The sequence below is a fragment of the Symphalangus syndactylus genome, chromosome 7 (genome assembly GCF_028878055.3).
Source record: "Symphalangus syndactylus isolate Jambi chromosome 7, NHGRI_mSymSyn1-v2.1_pri, whole genome shotgun sequence".
Taxonomy (NCBI): Eukaryota; Metazoa; Chordata; class Mammalia; order Primates; family Hylobatidae; genus Symphalangus; species Symphalangus syndactylus.
In genome coordinates, this window is record NC_072429.2 from 133,776,403 (window position 1) to 133,802,193 (window position 25,791).

Below are 25,791 nucleotides of genomic sequence, written 5' to 3' on the forward strand. Positions count from 1 at the left end.
AAACCAATCAGCATGCACTCCCCCATTCTGAGCCCATAAAAGCCCTAGACTCAATCACACTTGGAGGACCTCCCGCCTTCAGGTGGGTGAGACTCCCCAACTTTGGGTAGGGGGAGGCCAACTCAGATCCCCTTCTCCGCTGAGAGCTGTTTCATCACTCAATAAAACTCTTCATCTTGCTCACCCAACAGCTGTTAGCATAACCTCATTCTTCCTGGGTGTGGGACAAGAACTCAGGAGCCGCCAGTTGGTGAATGTGAACAGAGCTGTAACACTGTAGCACTCCCCTCCTGCTCGCCAAGCAATGGGAGAGGGAGCTGCTGGGTGCCACATGCCCCAGTTTGTTGGGGCAGGACTGAAATAACTGTTAACATGCTGTAATACCCGCTTAGGGGCTTTGGGGTAGCTGGCATCCTGGAGTTTTTCAGTTGCCACCATATTCCCCTTGTCCAGATGCTGATGCCGAAGGTGGGAGCAGGTCAAGACATGCCCGGCCCACCCACAGCCTGGAGTGCAAGCCAAACACAGCTGCCGGGCCAAGTGTGGAGTACCTCCTGTGGTGAGCCCAGAGCCAAGTGTGGCACTGGGCAGGGGCATCGCTGGCTGCAGAGGTCACCAGCTGGTGAAGCGACATCCAAAAAATCCTGCGTCAATAGTAACTCTCTGTAATAATTAAAATAATCAAGAATGTAGCATTATTCCTGGCACATAGACTTTCAGCAAATGCTGACTGCCTGCCTCCTCCAGCGTCTGCCACCACTACAGGCTGGCCCCTTTTACAAGTTAGAATTTTATTTGTCAAAGCGAAGCACAAGGTTTACTGCCCCAAAGTATCTTCCCTTATGATACTTCTAAAGGTGTAGTAGGCTGTTGAAGAGTTGTAAAGAGGGGTTTATTGCTTTATATCCAAAGTGCTTTCTAATGAATATTTTATGATTTTTCTTACTGTTTGATAATTTTGTAGGATTCAAACAAGTGAGGAAACTTGATTTGTTTTGGAGAAAAAAAGAGAGAGAATCGCTATAACTAGTAACAGAGCCCATCTGTTCTGGGTACCAGAGAGCCCCAGTTGGTGACCCCATCCCTGACTGCAGCATTAAGTCCTGAGTCATCTATCCCAATCAGCTCATAGCATTCTTCTTAATGTCTCGTATTGTTTAAGCATGGTCATTTGCCTAAATCGATACAATAAGATTAAATTAAAGGATATATACTTAAGTATTTTACATGCTTCAGGTAAAGATTTCTCACCCTTGCTGACATGAACATGGAGCACAAAGCTTTAAGACCACGGATTTTTTAGCTGCTGTCTTGGCACTATGAGGGGACCCAGCCTTAGGATGAAGCCAGGTGCTGCAGAGTACAGGAATGGAAAGAACTCATGTCTATGATAACATCTTTGAACTGATAATTATACTGCACCTGGATGCCTCTTAACTCTGGACTTAATGTTATGTGAGGCAATCGATTTCCTTATTCTTATGAAAACCAGCTTCTGTGAAACTGATCAGTATCAAGCGTGAAGCATGCTTCATGAAGCAGCACCAGACAGTAGAAAATACCAGGGCAGCTGCACGTCACAGCCCTGAAATCTGGCCACCGGGGTTCATATCCTGCTTCCACTTGTGCTAGCTGTGTGGCCTTGGGGAACATACTCAACTTCTGGCGGCTTCAGTTTCTACATCTGAAAAACAATGATAATAATAGAGTTCCTCACAGGATAAACGTGCGTAACACACATAATGTCGTGCCTGGCCCCATGGTAAGTCTCAATAAAATCTGACTTGTAATTATGGGTCCCTCTAGGTGTGAAGATCATCTCAGGATCCACAGATTGATTCAAAAGTGGATTCCCAGTCCTCTTCCTTTCTGTCATTGACTCTGTGTCTCTTTATTACTTTGGGTTTTTCTCACTTTTCCTTTCCTGATCTTCCTCCTCTCATTCCTTTAACTAGCCATAATTGGGATTGATTTATAGCTTTATTTGTTGTATTTTAAAATATGTAATTTTACATTTTCTCCTTTTAATTTAAGAAGTCAAAGAATGGAACATTTTATATTTCCTTCAATAAAAAAGAACCTTTTTATTTGCTTTATATATATATATATCCCCATTAAATTTCATCTGCTTGGCTTTGGTCCAGTGTTCCACCCTGTCAGAATCATTTTCCATCTTGACACTGTCAGTTATTGGCTTTGCCATCCTTCCTGGCTTTATTTCATCTTTTAAACCTTCACTAAGTTCTTGACAAAACCTGCAATTTAAGATGGCTCTATCAGTTATCAGGTGAGGTGTATGTGCTGGAAAACTCTAAATCAATGCTCCCAAACTTTAGTGACCATAAGAATCACCTGGAGAGCTTGTTAAAGCACAGATTTGTGGGCCCCTCACCTGAGATTCTGATTCAGTGGGTCTGCAGTGGGGACTTTGCATTTCTAATAAGCTCCCAAGTGATGCTGAATAGGGCTGCCACAAATAATAGGGGCTCAGTCAAGTTAGTATAATAGGTTTTTTTCCCTCTTATATTGAAGTCTGTAGGCAGGTAGTCCAGCCTAGTACCAAGGTTTCAGAACCTAGGCTTTTTCTCCTCTCCTTCCTGCCTTAAATGGCATTTGTTTTCCTATGCATGTTTCAGAATGTTTGCTTGAGCTACAGCCATCATGTCCACATTCAAACCAGTAAGAAAGAGGAAGGGGGAAAGGATGTCTTCTCTCTTTTTAATGACATATCTCAGAAGTTGTATGTGACACTCTACTTACATCTTCTTAGCCAAAACTTCCTCACAAATCACATTAGCTGCAAAGAAATCTGGAAAATATAGTTTTTATTTGGGGTGTCATATATCCAGCTAAAAATCAAGGTTTTCTGATCAAGGCAGAAGAGAATGCACTTCCGACATTACTGATTTTTAATGTTACAAGAAATCTTTCCCAACTCTCCAGCCAGAGATTTGCAATCTAAAACCTGCAATGGGCTAGGAAATTCCAATAAAATTCTGAATTTCAAATTCTGATCACCCCTCTACAGGTAAGTATTATTTCTTTCATTTCTGTGTTCAGAAAATTGAGTCTCAGAGAGCTTCAGTGACTTTCCTGAGATCTCTCGGCAACTAAATGCCCCAACCAAGATTTAAACTCAACCCTGCCAAAGCCCAGGCTTCTAATGCGTCATTCTACATCACAGGAATCCCACATTTGTTTGCAGGATGAGCCTTGAATCAACCAACTACTGTTGCATGCTATGCAACCACAAAACTGAGACCTAGACACTTATTTTACTACCATATCTATGAGTCAACTGGAGACCAGCTGCTCTAGGCTGGGCTTGACTGGACTCCTCCAAGCCACAGCTGGGTCTGGGTCTGCTGCATGGTTCTCCATCTTCCTCAGACTTGTGGGCCTACCAGGGTAGAGCCTTCTCATGCCAAAAGCAGAGAAGCACATCTCACTGCTGCTTGTAGTGGGTCTGCTTCCATTCCCTTGACTGCAGGAAGTCACATGGCCAAGACAAAAGCTAGGCAGTGTAGTCCTCCAGGAGGGAGTAAATATTTCCGAATATGTTCTTATCTACCCCAAGTCACTATACAGATGCATTGGAATGGAAAGAGCCCCAGACTAAGAATCAGAAGTCCCTAGTTCTAGTCCCAGACCTGCCATGAATGACTTGTGCAGCCTTGGACAAATTACTAGCCTCTTCTGGGCCTCTGGTTTGTTCTAGAGATCTCCAAGGCATATGCAGGCTTTAAGAAGCTATGGCATGAAAAAACAAATCATTGCCTCTCAAAATTCTAGTCTCCTCTGAATGTAGCTTAGTCTTTATGCAAAAATAAACACACACACTAGAGTCTCTTCAAAACCACTGGGCTAATAATGTTCATGATTCTGTTAATGACCAAACTGGAGCACAGTGCAGCTGGTCCTGCTGGTCATGGGAAGGCCCCAGAAAGAAATGAAGCCATCAAGAAGCCATTGATGCTGTGACCTTCTGTTGCAGGTTTCTCCTCTACTTAGACAGGTGAGATTTAATTTTGGTGATTTATGATAATGCCTCTAAGTGCACGGGTAAACATGTCACGGTTTATTTTGCAGAATTAATGTAGTCTGATTAATCTCCTGGTCCCCAGCAGATTCTGCTCTGAGAAGTGGAGCAAGACTGCCAGGCTTTTGTGCAAATTATGGCAGGAGGATTGATGGCATGAGAATCATCTGAAATCCACACAATCTGACCTTTTTAATCCCGTGGATCCTTTAGTTGGATTCGTTGCCATCATACTGGATGACTGCTGACCAGGGAGAGACCCTTCTATGAAAGCAGTGTGCAATACCACAATTGCAGCTAAAGTTAATCAAGCTAGTTCCATGCATCAGGTACTTCACATGGTCCTTTGTCCCAAGGATTGAAAAAAGCACATGCTTTTGACTTGGATGGATAGCAGTTCAAATCCTAGTCCCACAATTTAGAAGCTGTTTGATCTTGGATGTATAGTGCAGGCACCGTTGGTGTTCCTCTGTGTACCTTCAACCCTGTGTCTTCTCTGTCCATCTGTGTCCTACAACATGGGCAGTTCCAGCATGTTGCCTTTTCATATTTTGGTAGGAGAGATAAATATGTAAGCAACAAATTGTATTGGAAATAAAACCCATGGGCAACTCTAAGCTGCAGATGGGAAAACCCAGTTTATCCATAACACTGGGGTTAAATCCTTCTTACTAAGAATTGGAGGCCAGGCATGGTGGCTCATGCCTGTAATCCCACCCCTTTAGGAGGCTGAGGCAGGTGGATCACTTGAGCTCAGGAGTTAGAGACCAGCCTGGGTAACATAGTGAAACCTCATCTCTACACACACACACACACACACACACACACACACAGCCAGACATGGTGGCATGTTCCTGTAGTCCCAGCTACTTGGGGGCTGAGGTGGGAGGATTGCTTGAGCCCGGGAGGTCGAGGCTGCAGGGAGCTGTGATCGGGCCGTCGCACTCCGGCCTGGGCAACAGAGTGAGACACTGTCTCAAAGAAAAAAAAATAAAAGAATTGGAGATGGTAGAGATTCACAGCCGAATTTAGGGCTTTTGTGTGTTGAAATACACAAACAAGGTGGGATAGATTGTGCTGCAGCAAAAGGAGTGCCGTGATAACCATCAGGAATCTGGATTTGAGTCTTGATTCTGCTGACTACAAACGATGTGACTGGGGGCAAAGTTACAAAACTTTTGGAATCTCGGTTTCCTCATCTGTAAAGTGGGAATGATAATGCCTGCCCTGCCTATTGCACAGAACTTCTTGTGGAGATCCCAGAGATAAAAGCTGTCAATGATTAATAACTCCATTTTACAGATGAAGAAACCGAAGACAAAAATGTAGGCGGTGGAACAGAGACATAGATCTCGTAGTTCTTCTCCTACCTCATCTTTTACTACTGTTTTTCCCACTCACTCTGCTCCAACCACACTAACTTTTTGTCCTTCCCTTGAATAAAACAAGCTCGTTTTCACCTCAGGGACTTTGCTGTTTCTTCTTTCTAGAATGTTCTTCCCCTATGTCTTCATGGACTTTGAGGAGGGATTGGCATTCCTTTCTTGATATGCAGGAGTCAGTACAAACATCTCTTCCTCATAGAGGTCTTCCACAGACCCCCATTCAAGGTGATCTCTCTCCTAGGCTCCCTTTTGCATACTATCCTGTTATATTTTTGCTCTATCACTTCCTGAGATAATCACATTTTTGTATGGACTTATTAATCATCTCCCACTACTCTCTCTCCTTGAGAAGAAGGATCCTGAATATCTCATTTTCTGTTACATTGTAAGTGCCAAGAACAGGACTTGGTATATTGTGAGCACACAGTAAATATATTTTTGAATGAACAAATTAGCATGTATAGACTTATTTTTAATGACTATAATATGTTGCATGGATATACCATCATTCATTTAACCAGAGCTTTAGAGATGGATACTCAATTTTTCTTTTATGCTTTTACTAATTTTTATTTTCAAATTATTTTGCTACAGCAAACGAGTATAATCTGTGTATACTTACTTGATTTTATCCATAGAGCATATTCTTAGCAGTGGGATTGCTGGATCAAAGGGCATGTGCATTTACAGATTGTGATACATACTGTCAACTTCCCCTATAAAATATTTTCATCAATTTATGTTCCCATCATCTGTGTATGGCACCACCAGCTTAGGGTTCCCTCTAAGTCCCTGCTAATAACTCATTATTGCTGAGAAGCTTTTTGCTGCCTTTCAACTTGCTCTCCAAGTGTTTCATCTACTTTACTCGTTACCCAATGAAAGGCTGTGTGTGCAGCAGCTCTGCTCTATTTCTCTGAGATCTAAGTGCTTTGGATGGTTTTCTCCTCTCATTTAAGTTGCATTCTCTAGCCTGCTATGGCAAAAAAAGGGACATTTAAAATATATGATAGTGTCTGTAAAGATTAGATTATTGTTCAGTAAATATTCATTCTCCTTCCCCTACCCTGTGGCAGGAAAGTACTTTCTATACTCCCTAACTTTGGCCTTGGCCTCGTGATTAGTTTTGGCCAGTAGGATGTTCACAGAGGTGATATGAGCGGAAGATTCAAATATGCCAGTATTGTTAGGCTTGCTCTCATGCCCTTGTTTTTTTTTTTTTTTGCCATGAGAATAACATGCCTTATTTATCTAAATCAGCTAGATCAGATGAACTCCAGCTGTCATGTAGATGTGTAAACGTCTTGTCATATGACACTAAGATTTTTTTGTTCTTATTTGTTACACAGCAAAAGCTGACTGATACAAAGTCCAAAATGAAACTAGAGCTCACATTTTGCAGCACTTGGCACTTTCTATGTTAAATATTAAATATTCCCTAGGGCAGTGGTAGGAGAGGAATATTTGAACCTGTTGACATTCATCTTTGTGTGGGTTTAATTGAGTCTTGAAGAACGTATAGGGCTAAATGAGTCCTAGGTGAGGACTCATAGCAGGAGGAAAGGTATAGAAGAAGGAGTGTGCAAAACCTGTCTTAGGACTAGTGAGCAGCCTAAAATATAGGCTACTTGTCAAAGAGTATTGTAGGAGCTAAGGTTTGAGTTAGGAAACAAAGAATTTGAAGAAGTTAGAGGTAGCTTTTATTCTTTAGCTACTGGTTCCAGCAAAGAAATATAAACTGCAAGGGAACCCTGGATGCCAATTATGTGTCAATTATACCGTAAGTCATTGACATTCCGAGGTCAACTACATAATGAAAACAGGTAAGAGCCTAAGAATAGTCTGGCTGTGCCAAATAGAACAGGCCAGCGGGCAGCTTTATTCATATTTGTATCATTTCCATTTAGAACATCATTATTAGTTAAGCTGTATTTAATGTAGTACCAGCCCATATTTTTGCTCCTTAAATATTGTAGGACTATGGCTTTGTCTTCACAGAAAACAGACATCCGTTGCAGTACTCAAAAGTTATTCTGAACATAGCCTCATATTTATCCACTTTTTGATAGCATATTGTGTTTTTTTAGACAGGGTCTTGCTCTGTCACCCAGGTTGGAGTGTAGTGGTGCAGTCATGGCTCACTGCAGCCTCCACTTCCCAGGCTCAAGCAATCCTTCCACCTCAGCCTCACAAGTAGCTGGGACTACAGGTGTGTGCCACCAGGCCTGACTTATTAAAAAATTATTTTTTTTGTAGAGATGGGGTCTCACATGTTGCCCAGGCAGGTGTTGGAACTCCTGGGCTCAAGCAATCATCCCACCTCAGAGTCCCAAAATTATGGAATTACAGGTGTGAGTCATTGTGCCCAGTTGAATAAAATTTTAAACAATTATTTTATGAGTAGTTTTTGATATTTAATCAAATCAATTTTGGTAATATTCATTCATCCATTTTTAAATATTTAGCATCATGAGAAGTCATATAGATGTGAGTTTGAATTCCAAGTTCATCACTTACTGGTTATGTGCCCTTGAGCAAGTTATTTTACCTTGATAAGACTGTTTCTTTGTCTGGAAAAGAGGGTGAATAAAATCCACCCCGTAGGTTTGCTGTAATGATTAAATTAGTCAATGTGTATGGAGCTGTATCAGTCCATTTTCACGATGCTGATAAAGACATACCCCAGGCTGGGTAACTTATAAAGAAAAAGAGGTTTAATGGACTCACAGTTCCTTGTGGCTGGGGAGGCCTTACAATAGTGGCAGAAGGCGAAAGGCACATCTTACATTGTGGCAGACAAGAGAGAATGACAGCCAAGCTAAAGGGGAAACCCAGTATAAAAACATCAGATTTCGTGAGACTTATTTACTACCACAGAAACAGTATGGGGGAAACCACACCCACGATTCGATTATCATCCACCGGCTCCCTCGCACAACACATGAGAATTACGGGAGCTACAATTCAAGATGAGATTCAGGTGGTGACACATCAATACCATATCAGAAGCATTGTCCCCGGCCTCAGGTAGGCTCAGTAAATGCCATCTGCCATGCAGTTCAACATTTATTGAGAAGCATGAAGGGCTACGAGTCAGGTATTATGCTGGGCACAGTGAAGGAAACAGAATGTTTGTCCTCAAAAATCTCAAAGGCCAGGGAAAAACCAGCCAGGGCTGACTTACAAACATAAGAAGGGAAGTGAGGGATAAGGCCTCAGTGTAGCAGTCCCTGTGTTTTTATCTGCCTGTTGTAGAGGGAACGCCGTAAATAGCAGCCGTGATTCAATCACACAGCCACATGCTTGGATGCCAGGTTCTTAAAACCCTGCCATCGTGACTGATCCAAAGCTGGGCACCTGATCCTAACGGGGTCAGTCAGTTCAGTCTTCTCTAGAATTTTGTATTTATTCTGGATGGCAAATGGACTTACTCCAGGCTGCAAATCATTCCTTTTTCTTAAATTTGATTTTTTGGTTAATAGGAGTGTCACATACACCTGGAAAGCAGTACCAGATCCTTTGCTGCCTGCCCTACCTCTGTTCCTCCTTGAGGGGAAATGTGCATTTATTGGTTGGAGCCTGAAGTACAGATTAGGCTACACTCACGAGTGCCACTGGGTGGGTTCATTGTGTGTTGAAGGGTAGAGACTGGTTCTCATGTCCCTCTTCACACTTCCCTTTTGCAACTAGAGCTGGCTGGGTAAACTGAGCTTTGCCTGACCCTCTGAGACAGAGGGTCTGAGACTCTTCTCCCCCCTCTTTCTCTCTCTCGTGTCCTCTTGCTGCAGTGGTGGAAATTGCCTACATCTGCACTGTCTGCTATGGAAGGCACTAGTTGTGTGCAGCTTTTGAGTACTTGAAATGTGGCTAATGTGACTGAAGACTTGAATTTTCAATTGTATCTAATTCTAATTAATTTAAGCCTAAATCTAAATAACTTCATGTAGCTAATAGCTCCTGTATTGGACAGCAAAGCTGTGCCAGATAGAAAAGGCTGGCAGGCAACTTCATTCACAAATTTTATCGTTTCCATTTAGGGGAGCAGTATTAATTAAGCTCCTTCTAACGTAGTACCAGCCCACATTTTTGCTCCTTAAATATGGAGGAGAGAGTGAGAAGAGTCAAAATTGGATTTTTTTTGGCCAGGGCGGGGGGTGGGGGCGAGAGAGGCTACACTTAGCCTCTGGTCTAATCTGTGTGTTTTAATTCACCTGTACCAAGGAAGATTGAATTCAGGTGCCAGTTGCTGGCTCAGCTAATAATGAAAAGGTATTTTGTTTGTTTGTTTCCTATATGACCACTGTTTCTTGTAGATCTATCTTTCAGGACTTCCTTACTCAGGAAGGGTAATCGGTGGGGCAGGATTCAGGCATTCCCATGGGCTCCAGAAATATTACCATGGCTTAGATGATGTCACTCCGTCTCAAGTGTGGCTTTATCAAATACAATGGGACAAGGCAGGCTGAGGAACAAATGTGTCCCAGGAGTGCTGGCCCAGCTTGGGAGTTTGAATTCCAGGTGCACCATCTATTGATTGCATGACCTTGGACAAGTTACTTTACCTTGATAGGACTCAGTCATGTATTTATTATAGGTTGAGGGGAGGGGTGTCTTTTGTCTTTGCGCCAAAGTGATCTCCAGGTGAGATGACTCCAGTTTGTCCAAGGGCCATCCTCTGGAGAAGGCTGCAGGTGGGAGGTATCAGCATTGTTAGCTACAACCGCCTCCCACTTTCTAGATCCCTCACCTTATTTATTTCATCCATTTCTGCTGATCTTGACTCCAAAAATTTCCCCAGATACGATTTCTTATGCTTTCCCCAGTACCAGTTATTTTCTATGATACCAATTCTTTGATTTAAAAAGTGATTAATACTCCCTAAAATTGTTGTTTGAGTTTCCCTCCTAGACATGAACTCCTTAAGGGCAGGAATCTTGTTTCTTATCTTCACGTCTCTATTCCAGTATGGAGAAATGTGCAGTGAGGCTCCATCATGAACCTGGTTTTCCTGGATCCTGATGTAGTCTGTACTCAGCTGGGGGCACTCAGGACCTGTTTGGAATTAAGCAGACCCAACAGCCAATCATGGCTCTGCTTCGAACTAGCTGAGACTGGGTAGATGAGTAGGTGGCTCCAAGTCTGTTTTCTTACCTGTGGAATGCAGATAGATGACAGCTACCCAACAGTGGGGTCATAAGAACGGAATGTCATCAGGTATGTAAAGTACTTAGGTGCCTGGCACATGGCAGACACTTGGTAAGTGGAGTTATAACCATAATTAAACATTTATCACAGCTTGCTTTTGTTAGAAATGAATACTAACATGTTGTTCCTCATTTGACTGTTAGCTCTTTGAAAGCAGTAACTTTATTTTTTTCCTTTTGGTATCCTTGTTTATCCTTTCCATCCCCAAGCACTCAGCAAAGAGCTTGGGACATGGAGGGGATTCGTAAATACTTATGGGGTTGAAGTCTTGATACATGACAGTTCCTATAATAGGTGGAAAATGGAGTGGAAGTAGAGTGAGACAGTTCAGGGAGAGTGATGTAAAAAGACCTCATGACAGTAGCATCTCCTTAGAAAAATATAGGAATGAACTTATCTATATACTGCATTCCTCAAGAGGAATTTTTGTAAATATACTTAAATGCCTTACATTCCCTAAAGGGGACTATTTCAAACAGACGCAAATACTTGACTGTGTCTTTTAAAGGACTTGTTTACTTAATTCGAGAGATGAAGAGAGAGGCAGGTGGCTGAGATTTGAAGGCAGGGCTGCCAAGAATTCCATTCTGCGGCTGATGAAATGCAGCACTTTCTTTGATGGATGGTTCTTACTTTCTTTTACACAAGAGAGGAAGTTATTTTCCGGGCAGGTATTGTGTCCTTTTCAATGTTGCACCCCCACACCTAGCTCGGTGTTCAAGTGGTATAAGATATTTATGTTAGGTATTTGTTTAATTTTAATTGAGTATTGGATCAGTTGGATTGTGTTTCTTCATCTTTGTTTTCATATCTTAAGAAGGGGTTCTCACCCTAACTGCACATGTGAGTCATCCAGGGAGATTTTGAGAATACTAGTGCTCAAATCTGCTCTGCAGATGTTCTGACTTACCTGATCTAGGGGAGAACCTGAGCAGGTGATGGTCAGTAGCATCCCAGTGATGCCGCTGGGTGGTCCGATGTTGGGATCCACTGGTGAGGACAACAGTCAGTAGAACTGGGTTCCGGTCCGTGGCACCCACTTGTTATGTGACCTGGGGCAATGACTCTTTCTCGCAGTCTTGGCTTTTTTATCTGTAAAATGAGGGCATTGGATTAGAACAGGCAGTTTTAATTTTTCTAGTTCAGAAGCCCATTAAGAATGGGTTTTCCTTCTCTCCAGGAAAATAAGCATACTTATGCAAAATTTGCATATATTTCAAGGAATTGATGAAATTTCCTGTGTTGGTTAGGATTCTTTTCTTCACCAGTGACAGAGACCCAGCTTAAATTGGCACCTACCAAAAAGCAATGTAATAGTTCATGGTCCTCATAAATCCTGGAGTAGAAGTGGCCTAGACATGCTGGAACCGGGAGCTCAGAGATGCAAGGAGGAACTTAGGTCTCTATCTTGCCTCTGCTCTCTGAGTTTTTGGCTTTCTTTTTAGGAAGGGTCTCTCCCAGTGATGGCAAAGATGTCCATCAGCAGCACAGGCTGGTATTCTACCCACCTAGCAACCCCAATAGAAAGAGCACAACCTTTTTTTATGGTCCTGGTAAATGTCTGGCCCAGCCCTGACACAACCCCTGTGGGTAGGGGGTTGGACGCTCGGCTGGCCCCGTGCTTGTCACTATTACATGGAGTGGGTGGGCTCCAGTTGATCTCGGTGGAGAGCAGAATGGGGGTGGTTTCCCAAAAGAAAATTAGGCCATTGTTACCGTAAGACAGAGTAATAAATACTGGGAAGGCAAGGATACAGATAACATCTTACCTTGGAAGGCTGCACATCTATGGAACCCAAAGAGGTGCGTGGCCCCAGATTGACAACACCTGGATCCATGAACTCTGAAGTTGCTCTTAGTAATGTACAATGATAGATAAGCATGGTGTTCTTATTTTTGAAAGTTTTTGGATATATATATATGACATTTGTATATAATATATAATTATATATAATATCAATATTGTAATATATATAATATTTTAAAATTTATATGTAAGAAGAGCTATTGATTTTCCTTCCATGTTTAATTTTATATTCCACTCACTTCTGGAGTGCCAGTTATGTGCTAGATCTGTTAAGCCCATTTGTTTTGATGGCAGTAGTGAAGCTTTGTGGGGGCTAGAAATTTGCAAAAACCCCACAGTGAGGAAGTATAAGAGCTGGGATTCAAATATAGGCTTCCTAATCCACACACAGTGCTGCTTCCAAGAAAATACTGCCTGGTGTCCTGTCCTGTTTTTTTCTGTTTTGAGAGGTTCACCCTATAGAGTACTGTTTAACTTGAATGAATGGTTCCTCCTTGATCATTTAGGTGAAAGTGCTTTCCTAGCGTCAAGGCCTTGTAACCCATCATCTGATGAAACGGGGTAGTTTTGTCTGTTTAAAGTTGACCTTTTTATTTTAAGAGAATAATACACCCAGTGATTTTTGCCTACCTCTTATGACTATACTTATCTAGATCATATTAGCCCCTGTTGCCTAGTATGTGAACCTCAGCCCAAGAGACATGGCTGCAACCAATGAGTGTGACAATTATTCCTGTGTCCAGAAAACATAGGTGATTAGCGGAAGAGGGGTTGTTAGGTTTGGTGCCCTGGAGCACCTCAGGTTTTCTGAAATGCTAAGACCGGAATACATAACTTGTCATTTTAAAGAGAGTATAATTTTAAAAACAGTGGTCTAGCCCAAAGATACTGGACATGACTTTTGTCTGAACTCTCAAATTAGGATCTCTAATAGTTATCTAATGAAAAAAGATTCACTGCTTAAGTTAACAAAAATGTATTGCTCAACTTCCACAGATATTTGGAGAATGAGTCTAAAGGAAGAACAAAACATGCTGCCTTATTATGTGCAGAAATATTGTTGAGGAAAAGGAATAAAATGAATGATCTAGAAAAAAAGGCATTAACTATTAAAGTCCATGGTAAAGTACATGGACGCAAAGTAGAGGTGACTTCTCTAAATAGGTTCTCTAGGCCCATGTCGCAATTCTAATACTCCTTTGCCTTTGAACTTTTCAGGATATTTGGGCACTTACTATCACATGCAAATTCTCGAACAACTTACCCACATCCTCTCTAAACAGGGACTCAGGTTCAAGTCCTGGTTTTGCACTTAGTAGGTCGAGTCAATGAACCACTATTAACATCTTGTGATATCTCCTTCTAGCTGTTGTCTTTATCATTTTCAACCATTGAGGTACTAGTGCATGATTTTGTATTCTGACTTTGTCACCAGATATAAACTCTTTATTTTCATATTGTTGAAAACTCTGTTTTCTATATCATTTTAAATAGCTGCATATTATACCTTTGCATGGATACACAATGATTCTCATGTTTCTTTCTCTGCCATCAGAAGTTGTTCAACCAGGGAGTGACATGATGAGATTTGTGCTGGTAGCTGCCTGGAGGGTGACTGGAAAGAGTGTGGGTTCAGAGGGGCCAGGGCTACTGAGAATTCCTTTCATTAAATGATTATTACAGGAAAGTCTGAGCAGTATCACTGAGGAAGACCCTAAAGTCTATCAGTACAACTTTCTTGATTTATAATGGAAGAAATGGAGACTCAGATTGATAAAATGACCTCATCAAGGTCTCCCAGCCTCACCTGGGGGATTTCTAACTCTCCGTCCAAGGGGCTCTTTCTCTTCAAGTTCAACCTCTACCACAGCCATATCATAACTGAACATAGGCTAGACCCACTCCCAGGGGACTGTTTCAGTAAGAAATAGAGATCTAGTCTTGAAATGCATTTAGCTGTTCATTTTTTTACAAATTGTCAGTGTTATTAGTGATTACTGGCTGCTGGCTTCAAACCATTCCTTGCCTATCCAAACACAGCAAATTAAGGAGAACAAATGATGTAATCTTGTTTTTAAAAAAAGCCATTGAAATGTCCCCCAAAGAGAGGAAGCTATTATTATCCCAGACTTATTAATGGGAAGGTGGGAATAGAGAGGCTAGGCAACTTCTCCAAAGTAATCAGCCAGAATTAGAAGTCAAAATTCCTGATTTCCACCAAGGGGCAAGAGCTCTGCTGGCAGTTTGGCTTTGCCCGCTATAGGGAGGGCCAAGTCAAACAGGATACAATTAAGGATAGAATTCCCATGCCTTCTCCTGCTCTGTGACCCCCTGACCAAGCAGCTCTTGCCAAGTTTCTTTGCTGCTGCTGACTGTCATGCTGTCAGCAAGATGAAGCAGAAACAACTGGGCGGGGCTGACTCTTCCACTGCCTCCTAGCTGTGCCCCACCCAGCTGTGGCTTCACCTCTTGGATCACAAATGTTCCATCTGGAACTGGAGATGAAACCTAATTGCCTGCCCAGCTCCATAATCCAAGACGTAAAGTGAAGGCCCCGTGTAGGGGCTCATGCCTGTAATTTCAGCACTTTGAGAGGCCAAGATGGGAAGATTGTTTGAGCCCAGGAATTTGACACCAGCCTGGGTAACATAGGGAGACTCGTCTCTACAGGAAAAAAAAAAAAAATTTAAGGGAGTGGGCTGGGCATGGTGGCTCATGCCTGTAATCCCAGCACTTTGAGAGGCTGAGGTGGGTGGATCACTTGAGGTCTGGAGTTCAAGACCAGCCTGGCCAACATGGTGAGACCCTGTCTCTACTAAAAATACAAAAATTAGCCGGGTGTGGTGGCGATGTCTGTAATCCCAGATACTCAGGAGGCTGAGGCAGGAGAATTACTTGAACCCAGGACACGGAGTTTGCAGTGAGCCGAGATTGCACCATTGCACTCCAGCTTGGGCGACAGAGCGAGACTCTGTGTTAAAACAAACACACACACAAAAAAACCGGGGGTGGGGGTGTGGTGGCATGCACCTGTAGTTTCAGCTACTTGGAAGGCTGGGGTAGGAGGATCTCTTGAGCTCAGGTGTTCGAGGCTACAGTGAACTGTGATCATGCCACTACATTCCAGCCTGGGTGACAGAGTGAGACCTTATCTCCAAAAAAAAACCAAAAAACCCCACAAAAACAAAAACAAAAAATAAGATGTAAAGCGAGAAGTATGTTTTCAAAAGGCATTTGCCAGGACTTTCATGGTGGCAGGTAATAGAATGTCAATTCATGAGAGATTAGGCAAAAGATAAATTCATAGCAAGAACTTTGAGCAATTTAGTGCCCACCTTCCCTGCAAAACAGAGGATAATAATAATAATAATAATAATCCTGCTTAGGCCGGGCGCGGTGGCTCACGCTTGTAATCCCAGCACTTTGGGAGGCCGAGGCGGGCGGATCACGAGGTCAGGAGATAGAGACCACAGTGAAACCCCGTCTCTACTAAAAATACAAAAAAATTAGCCGGGTGTGGTGGCGGGCGCCTGTAGTCCCAGCTACTCGGAGAGGCTGAGGCAGGAGAATGGCGTGAACCCGGGAGGCGGAGCTTGCAGTGAGCCGAGATTGCGCCACTGCACTCCAGCCTGGGTGACAGAGCGAGACTCTGTCTCAAACAAACAAACAAAAAATAATAATCCTGCTTATAACTGCATTAGATGGGGCCCTAAGCCTTGAATGACTTGTCTCATTAAATCCTTGCAAACTCTGAGATGCCTGGATTTTTTTGTTTTTTTTTTTTGTTTTTTAGAGATAGGGTCTCTGTTTCCCAGGGTAGAGTACAGTGGTGTGACCACAGCTCACGGGAGCCTGTAACTCCTGGGCTCAATGGATCCTCCTGCCTCAGGCTCTCAAGTAGCTGGGACTTCAGATGTGCAACACCACATTCAGCTAATTTATTTTGTATTAAAAAATTTTTTTAGAGACAGGGTCTTTCTATGTTGCCCAGGCTAATCTCAAACTCCTGGGCTCAAGCAATCCTTCTGCTTTAGCCTCCCAGATTGCTGGGGTTACAGTCATGAGCCACTGAGCTCAGCTACTGAGGTGCCTAGTTTTATCAACCTTGTCTTATATAGGGACAAACCAGGGCCTGGGAACCAGAAAGCTGTCAGGCACAGTCCAGTCTCTCTATGTATCAGGCTCCAAGCTGCCACTCTCTCTCTGCCTTCTGGATTTGCGGAAGGAAAGACACAGGCATTTGTAAGAACCTTGCATCCTGGCATTGTGACAATTCTTTAGGGGAAGTGTGATTATCTCCAATTGACAGACAAGAAAAGTGAGGCTGCCTCTACAAGAAGAAAGTTTGTTTTATATTTAAAAGAGCATATGGATTATGTTTTTTTCTTTATGGTTTTGGGATCAAACCCAGTCAGGGTGCAAGGGTGTCTATGACTGAGAGGACAGCAGCTTGACCCTGGAGGGCTTGTGCTGAAGAGCTGCAAGCTGAGGATGGTAGTTCCCCAAGACTTGCAGGTATCTGTATGCATAAATGAGTAAATTAACATTTACTGATACCTTTGTTGGTCAGACCCTGTGCTGGCCAAAGTCACATTTGCCATCTCATTTAAGGTTCACAGCAACTGTGGAGTGGTAGTATTATTTCCATTCTACAGAAGAGAAAATTGAGACTCAGAGAGGTGACATGCCCTGGATCATTGAGCTAGCAAATAGCCAAGATAGAATTTAGACCCACAAACATCGCATTCTGGATATGGGGCTCATTCTGTTTTTCTTCAATGGTTCTATTTGGAATGAACACCAAAACTTTCTAGGTCTTTGGCCAAGAAGAGCAAAACAAACCACAGAAACACTTTATGTCCCACAGAATTACAGAATACCAGAGCTAGAAGGCCTGTTCAAGACTAGGAAATTTTGTATTCCTTGAATTTTGTGGAGTTTCAAAATGCTTTGACACTTTTCTTAGAAAAATCCACACAGCACAGATACACAAAATCTTGCTTACAAGTCTGGGGGGAAGAATCACCCATTGCTTCATCTGCCTTCATATCCAACATGATTTAACATGATGAAAAGAAGTGGTAAAAAGAAGCTCACTAGACTATGAACTTCTATATTATTAATAGAATTCTCCAGAGGAACAGAACCAATAGAATGTATGTGTGCAGATTTATATTCAGGAATTGGCTCTTGCAGTTCTTGGGGTTGGCAAGTCTGAAATCTGCAGGACAGGCCAGCAGGTTGGAGACTTAGGGAAGAGGTGATATTGTAGTTAGAGTCCAAAGACAGCGTAAAGGCAGAATTTTCTCCCTCAGGGACCTCAGTCTTTTTCTCTTAAGCCTGTCAACTGATTAGATGAGGCCCACCCCAATTATAAAGGATAAGCTGCTTTCCTCAAGGTCTACTGATTGGAATGTTAATCTTATCTAAAGAATACCCTCACAGTGACATCTAAACCAATATTTGACCAAACGTCTGGGTGCCATAGTCTAGCCAGGTTGACACATAACAATTAACTATCACAGCTCTGCAAAGCAGAGCCTGGGTCTGATTCACTCTGTGTCTCCAGGGCTGAGTGCAGTTCCTGGCATAGATTGGCTGCTCTTGACATGTTGCCAGATAAATGAGTCAAATTCTAAAGCTTCCATAATGACCTTGGAGGAAGCATGGTGGAAGGGAAAGAAGGCTATGCTCAGCCCGGAAGATTAGGTGCGACTCCAGGAAGCAAAGAGTTGTGGGTTAGAGAGGTGACGTTCAGGGACTTTGGCAGAGGTGTGGGCTTCTAGTGACCTTTCAGGTGTGTCTCAGTGGAGCAACCCTGGTGAGGGCTCTGTGCCTGCTGAGATGCTGCAGAGCAAGGGCTGGAGTGTCAAGTGGCCTGGCCTGGCAGCGGGAGCTCTGGTCCCTGTGCTGCCTCTGGTGCTGTGCTGGCCCTGTGCTGTGGGCCTGGTGGATTGTCTCACCTCTCCGGACTCAGGTCCTGCATCTATGGAAGGGTCACGAACTGGCCGTCTTCAGTCAGGGTCTGACCCACAATCAGGTATGTTTGACCCAGGCAACATTGACAAAATGGTTTAAATAATTGCCAATATTAAAACATGGGCAGATTTTGGCCAGGCATAGTGGCTCACACCTGTAATCCCAGCACTTTGGGAGGCTGAGGTGGGCGAATCAGTTGTGCTCACAAGTTTGAGACCAGCATGGGCAACGTGGTCTCTACAAAAAATATACAAATTAGCCGGCCATGGTGGTACACACCTGTAGTCCCAGCTACTTGGGAGGCTGAGGTGAAAGCATCATTAGAGCCTGGGAGGCAGATGTTGCAGTAAGCTGAGATCTTGCTTCTGCACTCCAGCTTGGGTGACAGAGCTAGACCCTGTCTTAAAAAAAAAAAAAAAAAAAAAAAAAAAAATTATATAAAACATTTGGCAGATTTCAAACAAAAAATGAGGATTTATGGCTTCCCTGAAAATTTCCCTGAAGTCAGGCCAACAACTCTGGGCCTGGCTTTATCTGGTAGCTACCAGGCAGACGGAGGAGCCACTGTGTCCTTAGCTAGGGAAAGCCCTTGTGCTGCCCACTGCGAGGCTCCCATTACTCAGTGTGGTCTCCCTGAGGCGGAGGTTGCAGTTAGCTGCCAGTCATCACTGAACTTGTATGGTGGTTTTTCACTCTTCTATATAACCCCACCAGGCCCCTGGAGACCTTGGAGTTTCTAGACCTTGTTCTAGATGCTCTTCAAGGTCTCTAGGTCTCTTTACATGAATGCCAATATGTTCCTCCAACTGGGCCCTAACACATGTCAGGCATAATGCTAGGCAGTTTATGTGCATCACAGAGGCGAAACATTCCAAGATTCTTAATTAAAATGCTGGACAGGCTTGGTATGGAGCAATCACAGGGTGGGGCTGGCACAGAGTGGGACGGAGCAGTGAGAGGAACAACATTGTCTGGCTAATTGCATGACTTGCAGTCTGAATGGCACTAAAATGATGTTTTCTCATGGTCCAGCTGCCCTGAGAGTTCTTGCATAACATGCCTTCTAAATATATATCTCTATACCTTTCCCAAAAGAGTTTGAGAAAATTTCATTTATTTCCCTAAGTCCTTCAAATGCCTGGGCTGGACATTTGCACAGACACAGCCATTCCTTCATATGAGAATGCCCAGGCTGTAGCCTTATTACTCACTCTAGTTGACCTTTTGAGGCCCACTCTTGCTCAAGAATCGATGGCTGTACAGTAAGAAGTAAACCTCCAAATTGTATTTTCTACGACTCTTTGGTGTCAAGAAATCTAATTTGAAATAGATCAGGTGCAAGGGGAATTTTGTAGGTGAAATTTTACCCATACCTGACTTTAAGCAGTTTGTGGAACATTGGATAACAAGAAGACATAATCCTAGGTCTCAAGAAGCTTGTGCTCTTTCCCATGGGCAAGGGGAGCCTATAAGAAAAAAAAATTACATTTGATTTTGGCATAGAAAGAATATGGGATTTGGGGCCAGGAAACCCTGGCTTTACCATGTACTAGCTTAGCAAATAGTGAAGTCTCTAAAGTGGGACACTTGTCCTTGCATGTTTGTTTTGAGAATGGGCAAGATGTGTGTAAAGTGTCCACCACGTTGTCGTCTGTCACATACTAAGAGCTTAACAAATGACAGCTGTGGTTGTTCTTATTACCATAGCCAGTAGGTGGTCTTGGAGTTGCAGAGACCCCTGTGGTCTGATGGGTCTGGGTGGTTTCAGAAAGGGGCTGGGCTCTAGATGGGGCTTGGAGGATGGGTAGGATATGGGTGGGTTGTTAGCGCTGCAGGTGAGGGAACGGCGTGTGCATGGGTGGAGGCAGAGGTAAGCACGGCATGTTCAGGGGACAGGTCAGACTGGCCTGGCTAGACAAGAGGGTTCACACGGGGGTAAAGGGTTAGAACAATGCCTGGCTTTTGTGATAGCTGGTTAGAATTGCCCCGTGGTCCTCTCTGAAATATCTGTCCCCTTTGCCAAGTGGAAATTGGCATTCCTTGCTCTGGCCAGATACTCTTTTCTCCCCTGCCTGCCTACCTGTAGGCATAGGCAGTGGAGCCAATGAATTGCCCTTATTCTCTGCCAAGTTTCCAATTAAGAGATTACATACCTGGCATTTCTATGGAGCCGGCCTAGGATTGTGTCCTGAGTGAGGGTCAGCCAGGCCCAAGGAGCCGACCAGCATGCAGTATCCAGGGATAGTGGAGCAGACCAGGCTGGGGATCCTCTGACTTGGGATGGCTGCTTCCCAGGTTTCTCTACCCCTTTCTGTGTGGACAAAAGAACTGGAAATTCAGAGAGGGAACTCTTCACCCTGGTACACAGGATATTTTACTGGGAAGAGCCAGAGAAGACATCTAGTGCTTAGTCCAACTTGACATCTGACTTTGCAGAAGACACTGCAGAGCTTTCTGAATAGGTGGTTGCAGCTTCTATGTGCAGACCCCAAATGCAGGGGCTCACTCCCTCCACAACAATCCTTGCTTCTGTTGACAGCTTTAGCAGTTTTCAAGCTTGTCCTTATATTGAATTATGTACCAATACTCCTTGTGTTTTCTTGTACTACTTTTTGTTTTATTTCTGTTTATGTCTAGTTATAAGGTTAGATAACATTATCTTAATAGCACTTCATAGAGACAGCCTCAACTCTAGGAAGGGAGATGTGTAAATAAGAAATGCAGTCTGAAACCAGCCTGGGCAACATGGTGAGTCCCCATCTCTACAAAAAAATACAAAAATTAGCCAGGCCTGGTGGCATGCATCTGTGGTCCCAGCTACTTGGGAGGCTGAGAAAGGAGGGTTGTCTGTGCCCAGGAGGTCAAGGCTGCAGTGAGCCATAATTGCGCCACTGCACTCCAGTCTGAGCAGCACAGCAAGACCCTGTCTGAAATAAAAAAAGAAATGTGATGGAGAGCTTGAGAGGGGAAGGGAGTAGGGAAAATTCTGGCTGAGAGTAGAGGCAAGATTTTCTCAGGTTCCACACTGGGCACTCATCTTCAGGGGTCTCGTGGAGGCATGGCCAATAGGGAGAAGACCACTCAAGTTGTGGGAAAGGAGAGCAGGCTTGCTGGGGATGACTCTTCCTAGGTCCCCCTTCCCCCGAACCATGACAACCATCTTGTTTGTTTTCATTCAGTGGAGCTAAAGAATGAGTGTGGTCTCTCTCATACAGGAGAGCTCTTTGAAATTTCCTTTCTTTGGGTGAGTAAGACATAGTACTTGGCCACAAGGAGATCATAGTTTAGAGAACAAGAGAGATCTAGGAGGAAAAGTATATGAAGATACTCTGTCCTGGGATGGGGTGTATGTAACAGCCAAGGGAGGAAGATGAAGGCCCTAATCCACTCTGAGGCATGGATCTTTCCACCTTCTTATGTCCAACCTCGAGTCTTCTCTTGTACTTTGCTGATAACATCAGTGGTCATTTTTATCTTTTCCGTTTCTAGCACTCTCTGATAGTAACATTTTACTGAATACTTAGCGCATGCTGGGCCCTGTGCTAAGCGCTTTTCATAGATTATTTCACTTAACAATGCACCAGGAAAGGATTGCTCTTCTCCTTTCTTCATGACTGAAGACACGGAGGACAGAGAGGTGAACTAACGTGTTCTAGGTCACACAGCAAGAAGGGGCAGAGCTAGAATATGAATCACAGCCACCTAACCACACAGCTTCCATTCCTTCCCCCATACCAGTCTGAATACTTGATAGATAATACCACAACAGGTTTCTCTCAACAAATTAGGGTTGGTTGGGTAAGAGTTACTGAGAAGAAGAAAAAGGTTCTAAATTGTGAAAAGCCTTCTATTTCATGGATTCAATTTGGATTCAATCTATAGGCATTAGGGAAGCATTGCAGTGTTTTAAAGAGAGCAGTTATGTCAGATTTGCATTTAAGGACTATGTTTCTGGAGGTGTTGTGAGGAAACTGACTGCACAGAGGAAAGTAGAGGCAGTGGGCACAGTGGCTCATGCCTGTAATCCCAGCACGTTGGGAGGCCTAGGTGGGCAGATCACTTGAGTCCAGGGGTTTGAGACCAGCCTGGCCAACATGGGAAAACCCTGTCTTTACTAAAAATACAAAAATTAACTGGGCATGTTGGCACATGCCTGTAATCCCAGCAACTCGGGAGGCTGAGGCATGAGAATCGCTCGAATCTGGCAAGTGGAGGTTGCAGTGAGCCGAGATCACACCACTGCACTCCAGCTTAGGGGACAGAGTGAGACTCTGTCTCAAGAAAAGAAAAAGAAAGGAAAAGAAAAAAGAAAGTGGAGGCAAACAGATGGCTGGGAGGCTGTTTGGCTTTCCAAGTAAGAGGTAAGGGTGCGAGAGAACACCATTTGGCACTAACTGGGTACCAGGCATGGCACTACACACTTTGCCTAATAATTACATTTGATCTCTACAACAATTTTGTGAGGTGCAAATTGCAGCAGTGTTTCTCCACTCTGGCTGCCCCTGTAATTACCTGGTGAGCTGTAAAACAGTGATTCTCCAAGTGTGGTCCCCGGACTAGCAGCATCAGCATCCCTGGGCACTTGTTTACAACGCAAATTCTTGAGTCCCACCCCAGACCTACTGAATCAGAAACCCTGAGGGTGGGACCCAGCAATTTCTGTTTGAACCAACCCTTCAGGTGACTCTATGTGAACTCGTGTGTAAGAACCACTAGACTGCAAGTTAGTTGTCTTCCCTAACCTGGAGATCAGGTCTCGTTGTTCCTCCCCCATTCCCAAAGCGAGTGGCTGGTCTGAAGTTGTGAAGGCATCAACATTGTTCCAGAGGGACAGAGAGAGCTGCTGGATGGAATACTTCAATCAGGAATTTATTAAGTGCCATGTGTGTACTCAATGCCTTGCTACATGCTCTCAGGAATTTGAAAGTCAGGTCTCAGAGCCCACCTTCAAGCAGTTGAAAGTATGTTACTTATTCATCCATTCATTCCATAAATATTTCTTGAGCACCTATCATGAGTCAGGCATAGTACTGGATGTGGTGAACAAGATACACGGTGAATTGTGAACAAGACAGATAAGGTTGCCACGCTCAGTGTCTTTTTTTAAAATTTATTTTTATTTTTATTTTATTTTATTTTTTTTGAGGCAGAGTTTCGCCCTTTTTGCCCAGACTGGAGTGCAATGGCACAATCTCGGCTCACCACAACCTCTGCCTCTCGGGTTCAAGCAATTCTCCTGCCTCAGCCTCCCGAGTAGCTTGGATTACAGGGGCCCGCCACTACACCTGGCTAATTTTGTATTTTTAGTAGAGACAGGATTTCTCTATGTTGGTCAGGCTAGTCTCGAACTCCTGACCTCAGGAGATCTGCCTGCCTCAGCCTCCTAAAGTGCTGGGATTAAAGGCATGAGCCACCACGTCTGGCTCACTCTCGGTGTCTTAATCCTACATGGGAAAAAATAGAAGATGAACAAGTGAACAACTACATAAATGTAAAATGGTGATACTTACTATGAAGGAAAGGAAGCAAGGTCAAATGTCAGAGAGTAGGAAAGAGGTGGAAGGCAGGGGTGGGTGTCTGTCAGAGAAAGGGTGATTTGAACTGAGACCTGAATTATAAGAGAGGCTTGCAAAGATCTGACACAGGGCATTCCAGACAGAAAGAAGAAGGTTTGTGCAAAGGCACTGAGGTGGGTGGGGGCTCCGTAAGTGTAAGGAAGAGGCAGGAGGTCCATGTGGCTGGATTTTGTAGGGGGGTGGAGTCAGAAGCTAGCATGGACGAGCACAACAGTTGGGCACCAGTGGTCCAGGTGAGGACTTCAGAGGTCAGCCCCTGAGAAAGCCTGGCACGTCCACACAAGACCCGGAGATTATCCCCAGGCTGGCCAGGCCCCTTCTTGTGATCCCCACACCTGGAAATCATGGGCTCTGTCTTTGGTTCCTGAGATCCAAGGAACCTGTGGACTCTTCTGATCCAAGCTTGGTCTCCAGGAAACCCATTTGTGTGTCTTTCTTTTTCTCGTTCTCTTTCTCTTTTAAAGAAAAATAAACCAGGGAAAGGCTCCCTTCCAGATGGAGAACCTGAAAGCCTGTTGAAGTTTTTATAAGGGTCACACTCTCAGAAGCTCCAGTGTTAGAGATGAATCATCCAGTGCCTAAGTCCAGCGTTCCAGTTTTGCAGACAAAATTGTGGCCCAGAGAGCAGAGGCTTGCCACTGTAACCAGGAGGTTGCTGACCATGTATTTAAATGTTTTTAGGGATAGAGTTTCATTATATTGCCCAGGCTGGAGTGCAGTGGCTATTCACAGGTGCACTCATAGTGCGTTATATCCCTGGTCTCCTGGGCTCTTTGGCCATGTTTCAAAGTTTCCTCAAGTTGCAAGTGGTGCAGCCTGAATGACTTCAGATTCTTTGACTCCAAGGCACTGCCTGTCCTTGCAAAGCCTGACTGCCTGTCCTAATTACAAGGGAAAAACGCAGGATTCCCACCTTGACTTGTGAAAATGAGGTTATTGTGTTAAGCGATCCTCCTGCCTCAGTCTCCCAAGTAGCACGCCACCACACCTGGCTCTGGCTACAGGTTTAATACTTTATCTTTTTGTGTTGGACATTAAGTTACTGACTCTCAGCTCCAAACTCACCCTTTGCTACTCTGACTTATGATGCTGGGGCTGGGACTCTGCAAACCACATTTCTATCCTGTCCACTGGCTCTGAATTTAGGTTCTTGGATGGGGGTGTGAGAGAGGAAGAAAGCCTTGGGCATCTCTGCATCCTCTGTCCAAGAATGACCCCAGCAGCAACAGTGGACTCCAGAGTCCCCTTGGTTTCAGGTTGCAGGCGTTCCACAGTTCTGGGATCAGCCTCCTTGCACCCCCAGTACCTACCAGCTGGAGCCCCTTCTTTAGACATCTGCATTCAAGCTCCAGAGGGCCTCCCTCCTCAGAGATTCTAAATTCTAATAATCCCGAACTTTTCTTCTGTTTTCTTGCCCTTGGGTTGGGAGCTGCTTTGACAGTTGCTGCTCTTGTACTACCCTTCTTAGTGCTCCCCATTTTTTTCTACCCAGTACTTGGTAAATGATTCTTTGTATCAAGGTCTGTCTGTTAAAATAACTGGTAGAGTGTCTGTCTCCTGATAGGACCCTAACTAGACATGCTGTTTTAAAAGCCCCATTTGCATCCTTTTGCCTCCTCTGGTCTTGATTCTTATCTTGTGAAGCAGGATGTGTTAATGTTATCAGGGAAACTGAGGCTCAGGCAGCTTTGGCCATGTTTCCAAGTTCTCTCAAGTTGCAAGTGGTGGAGCCTGAAGGACTCCAGTTTCTTTGACTCCAAGAGCACTGCCTGTCCTTCCAAATCCTGACTGCTTGTCCTA

The 25,791-nt window shown here is 43.9% G+C and overlaps 1 long non-coding RNA gene across 1 annotated transcript in view; it reads left to right on the forward strand.

The window, feature by feature from the left end:
* The first annotated feature begins 2,326 nt into the window (after positions 1-2,326).
* Positions 2,327-25,791, forward strand: part of LOC129486847 (uncharacterized) — a 32,638-nt gene continuing 9,173 nt past the window's right edge. Inside the window, exon 1 of the long non-coding RNA XR_008659117.1 lies at positions 2,327-4,015. This is a non-coding gene — a long non-coding RNA (uncharacterized lncRNA). The remainder of the gene's footprint in view (positions 4,016-25,791) is intronic.